Raw genomic sequence first — 7,769 nt, forward strand, 5'->3', positions numbered from 1 at the left:
TGGGCTCCCTTAAGTGCCTTGGTCTGCTGGCTTTGCAAGGGTTGCTCAGCGGGCCAGCAGTGGCAGTAGTCCCCCGCTTTCCGCTTCCATGCTACCGAGCAGGTCATTTCCTAGGCAGTAGGTATGCTGGACATTTTTCCTCCCTAGGTGCAGCACTTACATTTCTCCTTGTTAAATTGCATTCTATTGTTTTCTGCCCATTTATCCGACTTGTCCAGGTCTGCCTGCAGTTGTTCCCTGCCCTCTGGTGTGTCCACTTCTCCCCACAGTTTTTTATCATCCGCAAACTTGGACAGAGTACACTTTACTCCCTCGTCCAAGTCACTGATGAAGACAATGAAGAGTATTGGTCCAAGGACTGAGCCCAGTGGGACCCCACTACCCATGCCCTTCCAGGTCAATACCGACCCATCCACTACCACTCTTTGGGTACGACCCTCTAGCCAATTTGCCACCCACCGGACTGTGTAATCATCCAAGTCACAGCCTCTTAACTTGTTCACCTGTATGGGGTGGGATACCATATCAAAGGCCTTCCTGAAGTATAAGTAAATGATATCTACCCCTACTCCTGTGTCGAGGTGTTTTGTAACCTGGTCATAAAAAGAGACTAGATTAGTCAGGCATGATCTACCTACTATGAACCCATGCTGGTTTCCCCTCACCATAATTTTTCCTGCTGGGCTCTCGCATATATGAGCCTTAATATTCTTTTCGAAGACTTTGCCAAGGATGGAGGTGAGACTGACTGGCCTGTAGTTGCCTGGATCCTCCTTCCTCCCCTTCTGGAAAACAGGGACTACATTGGCCCTTTTCCAGTCCTCCAGGACCTGGCCCGTGCACCACGAGTGCTCAAATATTCTTGCCAGTGACTGTGCAATGATATCGGCCAGTGCCTTCAGTACCCTCGGATGGAGCTCATCCGGGCCTGCCGACTTAAATACATCCAGTCCTTCCAAGTGACTCTGCAACATCTCAGGGTCAATGCTTGGTAGTCTGGCACCCAGCTGTTGCCTCTCTACAATCCCATTGTGAGACTTGTCTTGCCCCTCGTTTAGGAAGACTGAGGCAAAAAACTCATTGAGGAGTTCAGCCTTGTCCTCCCTGTCTGGCACCAATTGCTTTTGCCCATTCAGTAGTGTTCCTATTCTACCCTGGGCCTTCCTTTTACTCCCTATATATCTGAAAAATAGTTTTTTGTTATCCTTAACTTGGGATGCCTTCCTCAGCTCCATGGTAGCTTTGGCCTTTCTAAATGCCTCCCTACAACTGTGAGCTGAGGAGGTATACTCCTCTTTAGTAATCTCTCCCTGTTTCCACTGCATGTATGCCCCCGTTTTTGCCCTTAGGCTGCTCTGGATTCCTCTGGTCAGCCAAGGAAGCATCTTGGCCCCTTTCCCCCTTTTTCCCTTCATCGGAATCCTCTCCCCCTGTGCCCGAAGGGTCATTTCCTTAAGGCACAGCCACTCTTCCTGGGCTCCCATCTTGCCAAATCTATTACTCTGCAGTGCATCATTGACTAAACACCTGAGCTTGCTGAAGTCAACCTTCCTAAAGTCTAGCACTTCCACCCCATTAGTTGCCTTACCCACTCTATGCCTTACAATGAATTCTATTATTTGGTGGTCACTGTCCCCCAGGTGACCACTGATCTGCAGGTCCCCTACCATGTCATCCCCTGTTGCCAATACCAGGTCCAGTAAGGCATTCCCCCTAGTGGGACCATGTACCTCCTGCATCAGGTGGAGGTCCTGTACACAGGATAGGAACCTGCGTGAATGGTGGGAATATGCTGTCTGCGTCTCCCAGCAGATGTCAGGGTAGTTTAGGTCCCCCATGACTACCGCCTCTGTAGTCTTTATGGTTTCTGAGAGCTACTTCAGGAGTTCCAAATCTAGTTCTTCCCCTTGCTGTGGGGGTCTGTAGCAGACTCCTACCACCAAATCCCTTTCTTCTTGACCTCCATGTATCCTAACCCATAATCCTTCTACTTTCTCCTCCTCTGATTCCATTTTGATAAGGGTCGATGTATAATGCTCCTTGACATAGAGCACAACCCCTCCCCCTCTCTTCCCCACTCTATCTTTTCTGTATAGCTTATAACCCTCAATATTTACCACCCAGTCATGGGTAGAGTCCCACCAGGTTTTTGTTAACCCCACTAAGTCATAAGTGTTTTCTGCAAGCAGGAATGCTACTTCATCCTGCTTGCTCCCCATGCCCCTAGCATTAGTGTATAGGCACTTGACCCCTGTGACTGGCACCTTTGTCACCCCCCCAGCTCTGATGCCCAATGGGCCCCTTATTGCTTACCTGTGCTATACTGCTGGACGTCCCATGGAATGCAGGTTCCTGATGATCTCCTTCTGCCTTCCCATCCCCCATCTGAGCTAGTTTAAAGCCCGACATATGAGATCAGCCACGTGTTGGAGAAAACCTTTTACATTTCGGTGAGAAGTGAAGTCCATCTCGCCCCAGGAAGTCCCTTGCCAGGAAGTGTGGGTTGTGGTCCAGGAAGCCAAATCCTGCAGTATGGCACCAACTCCTGAGCCGCAGGTTTACCTCTCTGATGCAGGTGCTGTGATGTCTACTGCAGCCTCTGACCAGGAGAATGGATGAGAAGACCACCTGTGCCCCCATCTCCCTAAGCCTGGCACCCCAGAGCCCTGTAGTCACCCATGACATGGTCAGGACTACTTTTGGCCACGTCATTGGTTCCCACATGGATAAGGACGATGGGATAGTAGTCCAAGGGCTGGATCAGGTCAGGAATCCTTGTCATGACATCCTGGATCTTGGCTCCTGGCAGGCAACTCACCTCATGCGCCATGGGATCTGGGCGGCAGATGTTTTCTTCTGCTTCTCTCAGTAGGGAGTTGCCCACTATGATAACCTGTCTTTTCTTCCTCCGGTAGCTTGTCTGGCCCTCAGCTTGCTCAGGGATGGATCAGGGTAGTTCCCGTGCCGTTTCCTCCACCGCACTCTCCTCCAGCACAGCCAGAGCTTCGTATTTGGTCCCCAGCTGCACCAGTGGATCCATTTCTGTGGCAAGCAGCCTGGCCCTGGAGGTGACCATTGTCCATCCTTCCGTATCGGCTTCAGGGCTTCTGCAGTTCACTCCTCTACCTGGTGTCTGGCTCTGCAGAGAAAGGAAGTACCCACCAATTTCCTCTTCAATTGCCCTGATCCCCCTCAACCTGCTCACCTCTGCCTGGAGTACCACCACCTGCCCCTCCAGTGCCTCAACCCTAGCACATGTGGGATAGGTGGGGGGACCCCTGGCCTCCTCTCTGCCCCCAGGCCTCCGAGGACCCACCAGGGGCTGAAGTGCCACCACCCTTCCCCAAGGCTGTGTCTAGGTGGAGGCCTCAGAGGCACCCCAGGCAATGGCCAGCATCAGGGCAGGGTCCCTGACTGCACTCCGAGTCATCACCCCCATCAAGATCCCCACATGTGCTCTCTCCTGGAGAGTCACTGGCCCCACCTGCTCCCCGCCCTGCCCTAACGCTGGTGCAAATGCCACTGTGCCCTCACAGAGCATGCCTGTTTGCACTCTCTGTTAACATGAGACTCAGGAGCACAGCTCCTGGTCTTCTCAGCTAAGAGGCACCGAGGAGCTTCCCGTCTGGATCCTCTTCAGCTGCGCTGGCCCCTGCCCCTTACCTTTCTTGCCACTCCGCTGCTGCCTCCGCTGCCCGGTAAGTCAGTTGGGTACATGTGTGCTGCTGGCACACATGTACCTCCTCCGACTCAAGCTCCAACTGCCAGGGGGCCTGTGCAAACCACGTCTTTTAAGAGTTGAGGTTTGAAATTCCTGCCCCAGCCCCTGCAGCCAATCAGGCTGCTCCAGGCAGATCAGCCAATCAGGCTGCTGCTCCAGGCTTCCCTGGAGAAGCCCTATGGCTGCCCTGCTCCCTCCCTCTAGCTGCTCTGCTCCCTCCCACAGGGGAGCCCTGGTTTCTGGGGTGGCCTCGGCTGCTGCCCCCTGGGCTGTCCCTGCTTGCATGGGGGGGAGAGCTCCCCCAGCCACCTCCCGGCCTGTGCCCCACAGAGCACGCCTGTTTGCACACCAGTTTGAACACTATTTTCCAGCCAGGTGCCAGACATTGTTTCCTTTGTTTTGGAATACCAAAGCGAGGGGGTGACATGAGGCTTAAAACCTGCTTTCCTTGTACACAAACCCAGGAACTTTGCAAACTTTTCCACCTTCTTTTCGTGCTTTTTTCCAGCCCGATGCCAGGGTGTCTGGTTTTTTCCCACACCAAAAAGAGGCTGCTGCTGGGAGGTAGTGGTTGCCCCACTCAAACACTATAAGCTGGGGAAGCAGAGGTCAGGGTTCATGTTTGCTGTATCAATGAGGGAGGTCTGAGGCAGGTGGGGGACAACAACACAGAGGTGGCAAAGAAGGACTCATCCCAGTCATGAGACTTGCTCCTGAGGGGCACAGCAATGTGAATCCAGGGTTTGAGAAGATTGAAGGCTGATCAAGTGGAGTGCAGTGAAGTTTTGAGTGCTATTTGATTCCCGCACCTCTGAGACATGCGACTCAGAAGAGGACATGGCGATGTGCTACATGCCACCTTTGGTAAGTGACACCTGACACTTGTCTATGCCCTGAGCGTGGGAGGGTCATTCTTATGGGGGCACAAATCCAAGTGACCACGCTGGGCACAGCACTTTGGGGGCCCCACAGAGATGGGCAGAGTGGACGGGTTGACTCCTCAGTGTTGCCACTGGCCTCGCATCTGGACTCTCATGCCACCACAGCATGCAGGACCAGCTCTGCACGGGGGGTGCTAATCTGCTTGAGGTCATGCACCAGTGGTGTACCGTGGGTTTCTAGGGCCCGGGGCAGAAGCCCAGGGTGCCACTGCCCTTGCTCCTGCACGTGCCCCAGACAAGATGCCTTATGTGGTGGTTTCAATGGTGGCGGAGGGGTGAGCCGCACCACTGACTGCTGTCAGTATGCCACTGCCCCCCACACTGATAGGGTCATCTCTGTTTTGGGGGATGCATTGTTTGGTTCAAATTTATTGAAAACGGGGCTGGTAGAATTTTATGGGTGTGAAGGAAGGTATGCGAGGTGCACAAGAGGCACCAATACAAATTCCAATGCTCTTTCTCTCCTCCCTCCCTCCAGTTTTTGGATCCCCTTTCACTGCTAGCTGCAGGCTGATCAATCCCTGTTGGTGTGACATGAGGCAGAAAGAGAAAGGAAGGGAGAGAAGATGAAGAGAATGACAACACTTCCTTCAGGTTTTGCTTAACAACTGAACTATTATGCCTTATAATTATAGTTGATGTTCATCCTGATTTACATAGACTTATAAGATAATAACAAATAATACTAATAATAGGAGTCAATAATACTATTAATTCCAATATTAATATATTAATAAGTTTGTAGTAATAGTAACATTAATGATGATTTATTAATGGTCAATAATAATTGTAATGGTTCAATTCCTTATCACAGCATTTCAAAACAGGTAGATCTGCCTTACACCTTGCAAACATCACACACATCCTGGGCCTCCACCATATATATATATAGCCAATGTATGATATAGACTTATGTTATATAGACTTATAATTACAGTTCAACTCCTTACAATGAGAAAGCAGATACTGAGCATAAGGGAGGTGATTATGCGCACTCCCTGCCTCTTTCCCCATGGGTGGGGGAAAGGAAATGCCCACCTCTTTGTTCAAGCTTTACTGTGCAGTACAGGCATGCACGTGTAGATGCACGTCCATATTACACAGTAATTTCAGTTACTGTACAGTAAATGCACACATGTAGATGCGCCCGCAGTGTACTTTCAGGCATTGGCTACCTGTGTGCATTAGATTAGTTTTATTAAAGATGGGATGTTAAACTGATTTAAACTAGTGCAAAAGGCTGTGGAGGCACTCTTATTTCATTGACCAATTTTATTTGAATTTAGTTTAAATTGATTAAGATGAGGTTTAAACTAAACCAAACTAAGAGTCCACACAGGAATTTGCACTAGTTTAACTTCAGCTGGTTAAAAAAAAACAGATTTAAATTAAACAAATGCAACTTACTTATTTAGCGAAAACCTGAGTGAAACAAGATTTTTCTTTTATTTTTTTCTCCCGCATAGGATTGAAACCACACTGATTCTTCCTGGTTTTGCACAGTGTATAATGTTATAGGCCAAATGAGAATCATCCATGCCAGGAAACCTGTGGAAGTGAGAGAGAAACACAAAACAGGGACTGAATAAGCTGAGGAATATCATGAGGAAAAATGACCTTGGAGGAATATGTGTATAGACACACCCTGTGACAGCAATCACTGTAGTTCCTCTGAATATTTTTATGGCCAGTGCTCACAGTAGTGTAGGCCTGCTGAGAAATCTTGCTTAATAGATACCCCTAACCCATCAGTTTTAGGAGTGATATGCCTAGCCCATGTGAGTCAGGGCCTGGTGTGGTAATGAGGTTTATGGGATTATACTCTTGGTGATGTAGATGGCTAGTGAATAAGTTCCTCCCTTTATAAGGGGACTCCTCCTAGAATTAGTAATTTGTAAACTGGCACATCTATAAGAGGGAGGATATAAGTGCCAAAAGGCAAATAAGAAGAAATGGCTTCTTTCAGCATATGAGGAGCCTGAAGTATTTGTTGTGGACACTTTTGTCCTGTGAAATTCAACAGAATAAAATAAATAGGTTATATTGGATGCTATCTTAAGTTTTACCCGTAAAATAATTTTGATAAGTATTTATTAGCCTCATACTCTGATATGCAATTGCTGCTGAAAATGAAAATACATGAGTATATTGTGACAGGGGGCCATCACGTGGCTGGTTCCCATACTCGCCTACCCTTCTGTCTAGGACACTCTCCCCCATCTCACCTGCCACATCTTGCTGTTACAGTAATTGTTGTAAAATACAGGAGGCTGTCCACTTAATACCCCGATGCCTAGGGTGTTACACATGGCTCTGCCCTTCCCTATACCATGTCCCAGGCCTTGCAGATGGCATCCATGTTGTACAGTGCCTCACACTATGACCTGTACTCCAGGGTCTCATATGAGACTCTTACTTGCCCCTGGAGCTTGCCATCACTGTGCCACCATGCTGTGCTCTAAGCTACCCACTACAACTTCCCTGACTCCAGAACTGAGACAAAGTTCTTAACTTATGACCCACACTTGGCCTCACAACATTTGAGGACTTACTGGGGTCTTCCTCTGAACCAAAACTCAGACTTACCTCATCTGAGGACTTACTGGGGTCCAACTCCCCCGCCCTCTTACTGGGGCAACAATTTACTCCCCCTCACTGGGGCTCACTCCCTGAACTACTCTAATGCAGCCCTTCAGGTCGCCACTTGCAACCTTACTCTGCACCAGCTACTGTGTAGCCCTTCAGGCCTCCCTAGCAGCCCTACTCTGTGCAGCCTGTTCCCTTGCTACACCCCTTCACTTGGGCTCAACACTCCACTCCCACGCTGGGGCCTGAGGGTCTTATGCCTCGGCATGCCTGGCCTCAGTACCTGTTACCTTCCACAGGCTCAGGTGTCCACATACGCGCCTGTCCCCGCTGCCTGCTCTACTACCCACTAAGTTGCGAGGGCTGGGGTTATAAAGCACCCCTACCTGCCTTCCACTCAGGAGGCAACTGGCCTGGCATTTCTGGGGAACTACCCTTTCATGGGCGGTCCCACCAGGCCATGCTTCCCCCGCAGGGTGTAGTTTTTGGTTATACCCAAGACCAGGAGCCTCCTTCCATCC

General features: G+C 49.9%; 2 long non-coding RNA genes across 2 annotated transcripts in view; one reads left to right on the forward strand and one right to left on the reverse strand.

Annotated features, from left to right (window-relative positions):
* LOC109309419 overlaps positions 1-7,400 on the reverse strand; it is a 10,302-nt gene extending 2,902 nt beyond the window's left edge. Inside the window, exons 1-2 of the long non-coding RNA XR_002100904.1 lie at positions 7,386-7,400; positions 2,563-2,566 (exon numbers count right to left, since the gene is read on the reverse strand). This is a non-coding gene — a long non-coding RNA (uncharacterized LOC109309419). The remainder of the gene's footprint in view (positions 1-2,562; positions 2,567-7,385) is intronic.
* Positions 4,352-5,219, forward strand: LOC109309420. The gene is made up of 2 exons (XR_002100905.1): positions 4,352-4,585; positions 5,141-5,219. It is a non-coding gene; the product is annotated as an uncharacterized LOC109309420 (long non-coding RNA).
* Positions 7,401-7,769: the final 369 nt, after the last annotated feature.

Source organism: Crocodylus porosus, unplaced genomic scaffold (assembly GCF_001723895.1).
Source record: "Crocodylus porosus isolate Cpor-Errol unplaced genomic scaffold, CroPor_comp1, whole genome shotgun sequence".
NCBI lineage: Eukaryota > Metazoa > Chordata > Crocodylia > Crocodylidae > Crocodylus > Crocodylus porosus.